A 9,634-nucleotide genomic window follows, 5' to 3' on the forward strand; every position below is an offset into this window, starting at 1 on the left:
TCTTTTTTTAAGCGTGGGCTCCAGCCAAATGAAAATTATTAAACCGCGATATATATTTTATATTTACATATTTACGTATCTGTATCTCTTTCTTTGAAACTGTTTTGACTGACCTATTACTGCATTCTTTTGAAGTAAGACATCTCTTTAACTACAAATCGTCAAATAACGGTCGATCTTAGAATTGCAGAGAGTTCTAGAATCGTGCCACAATGCACGCTCTCCAAGGATAAAGTCCAGTAATTAGAAATTAATAATTAAATATGAAGATACGATGCTTATAAGTTTAGCGTTGAGAATGCAAATTCATGTATTATAAATAACCAGCAGACTATATATTTATTATCACTTGTTCCTTAATCTCACGAAAATGATGTTGTTTTTTTTCGAAAGATTCTACTCCAGTGTCCAGTTGTCAACGAAAAGAAGTGCAAAATGTTATATTAATTTTTAGATATCATCTGTATTCACTTCATTACCGGAATCATAAATACTGACTTTGATAACTTCTTGATTTATTAACAGATAAAAAGAGAATAAAAACGTACTAATGTCGGTTACCCTTTTTATTTGTTCAAAACTCAGGTTCAGTTGAAATGTAGACCGTCGAATCATGAATTTATGACGCTGATTAACGAATATTTAACCATAATGTTTAAGAAAACATTCTATTAACGCCGAAGTAATTGTAAACTTTCAATGAATCAGTCAACTGATCAATTTTTAGACTCTGTTCAGTTTTAATCAGTCATCTCAGCTTTCGAAAAGGCTCTTTTTCTATCAAGTGGTTCATCATCAAGAAAGCGGTGATAAGACAACTGTTTCATCGCAACCATGGATAACGAGCATAAGCAATAAGTGCCGACAGAAAAATACATCTGATAATGGACTGAGAAGCGGTTATTTGGGACACTCAGTAAGAGAGCTTCTTTTTGTTGTGGGCCTACTTTGCAAATGCGTGGCTCTGAGACTGCATTTGTGGTGCTCTGTGCTTCCGAGAAGTCTACCCTTACCTATCTTTTGTACAGGTTCAGGCCACTTACTTATTACCTGCACGAAATAGTTAAAACTATTTATGACCTGAGCTCATATTTCATCATTTATTTTCATTGATTCAGACGATGGTTCACCAAATGATAAATGAATCCTTTAAAATGTTTGGCATGCTGTAAATTATGATTTTCTTGTTTAATTCAACTGTTTAATGGTAGTCTCCTTTCTAATGTGTTTTCTTTTAGAATAAGCAATTGCTGTCGATAACATCAACTTAGTCGAAGTGAATTGCATTGTATTTGAAAGTCATATGAATACCTTAAACTTAGGTGGTATAATGGCAATAGAAAGTTACAAACACGGTGGCATATTTATGCATGTTTTATACTCAGTTTTATACCACGTACTTTAATCATGATTTTGTCCATTTCACAAGTGTTTTACCTTCAAGAACAGCGCATCGTTTGATTTATTTCATATGTCACCATGATTAACGAAAATGCATGAAAAGCAATTCGTACGGTAGTTAAAGAAAGTTATTCTCCATTCCGACTTTGTAAGATCCCGCTAAAATGGGAGCGAGAATAATACGCGTGAACTGGAGGTACACAGGTCCACTGAAGACAGATAAATGATAATTTTTGAGGTCGTATTTTACATTAAAATAGGCAAACTCGTAAGTGGACTTGGAAAAGTAGTTGTAGTACATTTATACAGTCACAAAAAAAATGCATACACAGAAGTTCCAGTGATACAGCATGTATATTTCTATCTATTATCTCGAAAAAAATGTACAAAAATGAACGGTACGGTAAAATACATCAAATGTCACCTTCTGACTTTTAGAAAACATTATCTGTTCTGAAGAACTCGGGTCATTATGACGATCAGTGGTCTTATATAATTAATTCTTTTAATTACTAATGTGGTGTTGGAGTCGAAATCATTATTAGAAAAATAAAGGATACCTCTCGCTTTTTCTAATATTATACAGCATTAGTCCCGTGTTGCTCTTGTGATACTTGAGTAGGAAAAGAACTGGCACATCTGCCTGATCGTAACATGCAACTAACGGGTTCTGCTGCATCACTGTAGATCTATACATTTCCTATTTTCTTTCAATATAAATGAAATGTGAAACCATGTGTTGGTGCACCATAAACTCAACCTTAAAATTAGACATCCAATCAAATTGTCTCGGCTAACAGAATCACATAGTCTATGGGTAAAGGACAAGATACACTGCATTCCTCATCTCATTAGACTAAATGGTGTAAGCAACTGTTGTTTGAGCTCTATCATGAAATAACAAAAAAGAAAGTACATTTTAGCATTAAATATACAACTTCCTTTACAGAGTACAGTATGTTACTTCCTTATGCATGCGGTGGAAAATGTATTTATCTCGCTTCCTACAAGTTTCTTGCAATTTTATTGGTCAATAGAGTTACGTGGAGACAGGATGTATTCCGCATCCTGCTATGAATTATGATTAAAACAAAATGACTGCCGCATAGCTGGCGTAATTGAATCAAGTCAGATTATAACGGCCAGCTAAAGATATCGTTTCCGAGAGAGAAAATTTAGCGTTTTCTTGCCGTTCTCATTCTCCTACCTAGGTTCTTGAATTTAGCTTAATCTACGTGCAAAATAAAAGAATTAACAGGAAACGGGATGAAAGTCAAAGTCTTAAGACATTTCTGACATCGTGAAATCTAATGATTTTTCGAAAGGATGGAACATAAAACTTTTTCAAAACCAGTTCATAACCTGTATAAATTAGCTTCTGTGAAAATAAAACAACACTTAAAACAAAATAAAATAATCAAAGTCCCCACTTCGCAGTGAATATCGTTCTTGACAGTGAGACTATTATAACAGTAAATTATCAAAACTGTCATATTTTCTCACATGTAATGACAAAAGATGCGCACGTATTTCTTTTCTCCAATATCTCTTTAAATTCAGTTAACATTGCGATGTGGTATTAACCTGATATTATATAAATGCAATTGCTAAATGGCGCGCCCAAATATCATTCAATTGTATCCATACATAGGACGTTGACTTTTATGGACGAAACCGATGTAGCCAATATTACCTAAGAACAAAACAACAACACCCGATCTCTACAAAAAATATCAATGACAAAAGCATTGAAACTAAATTGCATATCGTATTTCGTCTAAACAGCTTGCAATGTTTTTGAGAAACGGTACATCATCTACATTCGTAAAGCACAACACGACATTGAAATGCAAATCAGCCTTCTCATAAATAGCATCTGGATTAATTGATAAAAACAAATTTATAGCTTGTTTGCATATTGTAACTGTGATGCCGTGCTCGATAAAATTGGTAAAGAAGTAATTAGTTATGCTTTGTTGCTTTAAATGACAAAGAAATTTCTATTAATCATTGTTAAATCAAAAATAGAACGGAATGGTAATACGGTTACGTATGTCTCTCACATGTGGGGAAAGATATTTTATTTTAAACTAGAAAGAAATTCCGCTTCTGCAGAGGGTCTACCAACAACGTTTCTATCTGTCGGTTCATACAATGAGCATAAATTACAGACTTACCCTAAGCTCTCTTTACACAAGGGAAACAATCTGTTTATAGAGTGAAATAGCTGAGTGAGCACCGTTTGTGAATCATAACTGTAATCATAACATATTTTACCGTGTGAAATTCTGTGAGTTTTAACTTTTTAATAACAAAATCGCCTGTTTGTTGATAAATTTCCTCACAAAACATGTCACACTCTCCCCACGGCATTCAATGATTTGACATAATTTTATTTTCAAACTATTGACTGGTGCAGCAGTTATGCATGATTTTTTATGTCTAGAGGTAAATAATTTACATGAGAAACTATGTACATAGTCACCTAAACCTGCAATAAAGTTTTAGCAGAGTTGTCTCCATTGTTTCCAAATATTATACCCAGGATCGTTTTTTTTATTCAGGTCAAATAACTCTTTTTCCGAAAATGATATTTTAAATATTATTTCAGACTGTGTACTTTGATGCAGTTAGCTACACATAAATCTAAAATAGAAAGTGCCTACATGAAGTTTTTATTTTCATTTGCAAAGCCTACATAAATCTCCACATAGCTCCCATTGCTGGAACAGGAGATTCATAATTATATTGAAAATTGAAGTATTTTAAAAGTTACATAATCGGAATCTTTAATAAATTAATTCTTTAAACTCAGTGTAATTATATGATTCCGTTGTTGCTGTTTGATTCACATGTTCGGTAAAAGGCTTTTTCTGTTCAAATTCAAAATAAGTCCATTGATAAAATCTAAAGTACTCAATAACTGACAACTGAAGACGAATTTTTCTTTATAAATCGCTGAAAACGATTTCGATACGATAAATTCATATTGTTATTTTAGATCCATATTTTCGAACAGGGACAATTGTGAATCCATTGTATACTAGAGAAACTCACGAAAACATGTTGTTTTTTAAATATGAGTCGAATCAATAAATGGAGCATCTACCCGGTGGCTTTTGTTTGTGTTGGGTTTAACATCGCACCGACACAATTATAGGTCATATGGCGACTTTCCAGCTTGAATGATGGAGGAAGACCCCATGTGTCCCTCTGTGCGGTATTTCATCACGAGCGGGCACCTGGGCAGAACCACCGAACTTCCTTAAGCTAGCTGGATGGCCTCTTCACTTGAAGAATTCAATGCCCCGAGTGAGGCTCTAACCCACATCGTTGAGTGGCAAGTGATTTGAAGTCAGTAAACGTAACCACTCGACTACGGAGGCCCCTTGCCCAGTGGCTTGGGTCTTCGCTTATCAATGTTTAGCAAATGTATTTAGAAGGACTTGGTATGTTTACTGATGAATTCAGTATAAACATATAACCAAGGGTGATAGTATTACAAAATGTATTACGACAACTAGCATTTATGATATCCACAGCCATTTCTCATATTATGAAATTCAAAATCATGCGTCAGATAAATGTATTAGAAAGCGAAACTTTATTGCTGACAAGAGAAAGCATCAATCGGCTGTTTGAATGAAATACAGTTTGTTGTGCTAGTGAGTATTGCACATGTTATGATCGTTCGGTCGTTATTACTGACTTTTCTTCAAGGGGACCATATCAGCTCCAGTAGACAATTTCTGGTTGTTCTTCTAAACCCCAGAGAAATAGACGCATTAGTATGCAGTACGAAGAAATTTTATACCAACAGTTCTATCCTTTGTTGCTAGATGCTATCAATAGTTTATCTATAGCAATAAAACATTACGTTTGAAACAACAAAATGTAACAAAATCACACATACATTGTTTGCTTTCTGTCTGTTTTTACCGTCTTCTGTTATCAGATTTGTAATCATATCCCTTAGCATGTCAAACACAACCGCTCAGACTAGAATCAAGTTACAAATTCAAAATAGAGACTATTTTTTCTATGTTTATAGCGCTGCTAGGAAAAATTTATCAAGATAAGCTAAAACATGAAGACATACCTTTATATAATTACGTGCAGGGAAAGGCACACAGAGGAAAAGTGAACAATCGTTTCCACAGTGTGTATCTGCATCTGTAACAGAGATGAAAACTATGAACTGACACTAGCTTGTTTTATTTAAATGAAATGTTTTACTGAAGCTGTAGTTAAACATATCATCATCATCATCATTTCTCTAAAATGTGTTCTCTTTCGATGAAATGCTTATGTAATATCAACAAGAATAATACATCATTCTCACAAGCGATTAAGTGATCTTGACCATTTCTTTAGGGATACAAAGTAAAAATTGTAGATGAAAATAAGATTTTGAAACATGTAAAACGTATGTCGTACAATTTACTGACATATAAGTCGCATTCATTTTTGCTAACTGATTAGATTGCAATTCGTACTATAAAATCTGTAAAATCTGTAAAAAATCTGTAAAACAAAGTATAAAAGCGAACTCGTTGATTGAGTCGTTCATGAGAGGTAATTAATGTGCAACACCTATCACGTCCCCAGCACTGCTAGCGGAAATTATTAACATCTGTTGAAAGACTCCATAATCCCAAGGCAAAATAAACACTGAATCCAAGTACCGGGATACTTTTTACAGTCGCCACATGGCATTTATAGATTGCTGTTGTGATAGTTAATAAAATCTGTAAAAAGATCCCTTAGAAGCATAGAAGGCAATCAAAAAAGAATAATATCAGACACTTACAAAAGGTAATATTCTGCATGATTTAATTCCACAAAATAGTCTGATAGTCTCTTTCTGTTTTCTTTAATTAACGGAAAAAATTAGAATGATATATCATGAAACACAAATACACAAGAAAGTAACTTCAACGAAAATATCACTTTTGGAGGTAGATAACGTCGGGACCTGATAGTGTTGGGAAAAGGGAGGGAGATAACATAATACCAAAAGATAATACGAATTACAAGAAAGAAAAAAGTAGCTTTGTGGTGGGCAGTTGTTGTGATGAAAAACAGACAGATGAACGGACACACAGTATACACCCTATTGGACTTCATAGCACAGAATAACAAAATATATCCAAGAAAGACAAAAGAACAGAACAACCTGTAGTTTAAATTATATTCAAAAATGGACGATGGTTAATGTGTATTGGTAATTTCTTGGGTTGGGGATACAGAACGGAGGGCGTCAGTAATACGGGCGAGATAAGATGAGATAATAAGGGCCGATATGAAGTGACTAAATTACAAAAATGAGATTTTTTTCTGAGAGAGGGTGGTCATTTCGGAGCTTAGCGGGAAGTTATTTGGCGAGGGATAATGGGATAGAGATATCTATAAATAAAAAGTGAAAAGAATAATGCTTTGGGGCTTATGGGAAATTAGCAAGGGGGTGATGATGCCCAGAAACTAAGACGTAATAAACACAAGAAACTAAAATGTTAGTTTTTTGGTGATTGTAGTTATGATAGGGGCCAGACAAATGGACGAACACAAAGATACATGACCAGCATTATATCTTGTCCTTACACTTCACAGCAGAGAATAACAAAATATATTCAAGAGAGACAAAAGAAGTAGAAACATGAAAATTAATTTGTATTTCAATAAGATACATATCGGGGATAATGTGTACGGGATATTTCGGAGAAGGGGAGCAATATAGACGAGAGTGTTTACCAACAGGAAAGTATCAAGAAACTTAAAATAAAAACAAAATTCAGGGAAGGTGGGTCATTTAGGGGCTCGAGGTTGAGTACTGTATGTAGGGATGACCGGATACTGTAAAGACAATAAAAATGCCGCAAGGCGCCGGTATTTCCACGTTGAATATTTTTAACATGGATTTACTCAATTAAAGGTAATTTAATATTACAGTTTGACTTTATTGCAGTTATGGGCCTTTATAAAAACTAATATATATATATTTCACTACGTTTATACCCTAGCACCACCGTTTCTTCACCAACTATATTCATTTGCACAGAATATACATCGTCATTAATTAGATGAGAAATATATGCCAATAAATTAAAACAAAAGCCATATTGCACTGTTTTTAGTCTTTAGCACCTTCATTTCTTCACTAATCCTAATCATATTGACACAGAATGTTTATAGTCAGAGAGCAGATCTGGCCAAACTATTGATTGCCTGTGTATGTGCTCTTAGTTTAGTAATAATTTCCATGCATCATTTATTTGCAGTGCTTGTTGTGTGAATTCCCGTTAGAGTGTTTTGAGCTGAAGTCTTTGTAACCTTGACCTTAGAGATAAAGACCTCTTTTTTCACTTGTCTTGATAAGTTTTGCAAAATATTTTATCTGCTCTTTCATTTTCTCCCATAAATAACTTGACCACAAATATTTTACTACTTTTTTCCAATGTATGTCTTTCTGTTATGCCTAGATATTGCATTTCCGTTCCTCCTGCCAATGAACTGAAGCGTTATGCGGAGGCATGCACTTTTTAAATTTGAGCTGTTTTTCGTTATATGAAACGGCGATTTATATGAACACATTACATTTCAAGAAATACACTAGCTAACCAAATGTATGAAAAGAAGGCAACAAATCGGAAATATTAACATATGTCTTTTAAGACGCATTACTTAGTGAAATGGCAAATACTATGAATATAAGCAACTAGTCTGAAATTAGAAATTATCTCGCCTCCTACAAGATTCTTGCATTTCTATTGATCAACAGACATCACGTGGAGACAGGATATATCCCATATCCTGCTAGTATATTACAGATATGAATTTTGATTAAAAACAAAATGGCTGCCGCATCGCTAGGGTAATTAAAACAAGTCAGATTATAAGCCCAAGCTATAGATATCGTTTCCGAGAAAAAAAAAATAGTGTTTTCTTGCCGCTCTTATTTTTCCTATCTAATTTAGGTTCGTGGATTGAGTGGAAATTATATAGAAGAACAGTAACTCTGTATGGCACGGCCTTGGCCGTTGACAGGTTGAAATGTTGTTTTAGTAAACTCATCGAAAAGCAAAGGAATTAACACATTTGTAAGACAGCAGTTTGTTGTAGGGTCATTTAATCTACCTGCAAGATAAAGGAATTAACAGGAAACGGGACTAAACTTTCTAAAGCGGAAGTTTTAAGACATCTCTGACATCGTCTAATCTGATGATTTTTCGAAAGGATGGAACGTAAAAGTTTTTCAAAACCAGTTCATAACCTGTATAAATGAGCTTCTGTGTTTTGTGATTCTGTCAAAATACAGTTCATGTTTCATTTTATGGCTGGTGTTAATCAACTATAATCAAAGCATGAAAACCAGGGAAGATTTCAGGATTCCAGTCTACACTGTTAGTAGCTTTATTAATATAAAAATTGTGTCAATCAGAACAGCGAGGATGTAAAAGGTAGTCGGCAAGATAAAATCGTTACACTGCTTGTTGGTGACAGGATACGGGATATACGCTGTCTGAAAAATCCATATCAAGCTCGAGCTTCGCTCTCGCCTGATATGGATTTCCTTGACAGCGTATATCCCGTATCCTGTCACCAACAAGCAGTGTAACTAATATCATTGACGCTACTTGTAAAATATATGATTTCAAAACAAAAGATTTACACCTAGAGCACATAGTAATTTAATGTCCCCCGTACATAATTCGTCAATATTTTTATTCATTAAAATAGTGTCATTATAATTAAAATATCAATATCAAGAACAACACTAATAAAGAAAATAATACAACAAAAAATTGCTATAGACAAAAGCAGAAAATGTCATGAAAAAGTACGAAATTAATTATTACCTCATTAAATCCTTGTTATACTTATAAGTTTAATAGATCCTATCTATAAATACTACTAGAAAGAATAGCAACATGCACTGCAAGACGTGTCATTTTACTACTTCCAATTATAAATGTGCGATATTAGTTATCTTAATCGTGCATTTACTTCATCGTTTATTTCATTCTTTTGCTTCAACGATTCAGAAAATTGTATCGCAGTGCTGCTTCAATGAATTTAAACCCACCCTATTATAACTATTATTTTTGCATTGCCGAACATAAAAATGTTTTTATAATTTGGTTATTGACCCTCTCATTTTGTTCTGTTGTCTAATCCTTTGAAATTACGATGTCTTGTTGTAGCGAAAATTATATTAATTGAAAATGATTCGATT

The 9,634-nt window shown here is 33.8% G+C and overlaps 1 protein-coding gene across 1 annotated transcript in view; it reads right to left on the minus strand.

The window, feature by feature from the left end:
* LOC123564527 (receptor-type guanylate cyclase Gyc76C-like) overlaps positions 1-9,399 on the minus strand; it is a 365,429-nt gene extending 356,030 nt beyond the window's left edge. Inside the window, exons 1-2 of the mRNA XM_045358180.2 lie at positions 9,258-9,399; positions 5,501-5,574 (exon numbers count right to left, since the gene is read on the minus strand). The gene's annotated coding sequence lies outside the window, so the exon portion shown is untranslated. The remainder of the gene's footprint in view (positions 1-5,500; positions 5,575-9,257) is intronic.
* Between the last annotated feature and the right edge of the window lie 235 nt (positions 9,400-9,634).

Source organism: Mercenaria mercenaria, chromosome 2 (assembly GCF_021730395.1).
Source record: "Mercenaria mercenaria strain notata chromosome 2, MADL_Memer_1, whole genome shotgun sequence".
Taxonomy (NCBI): Eukaryota; Metazoa; Mollusca; class Bivalvia; order Venerida; family Veneridae; genus Mercenaria; species Mercenaria mercenaria.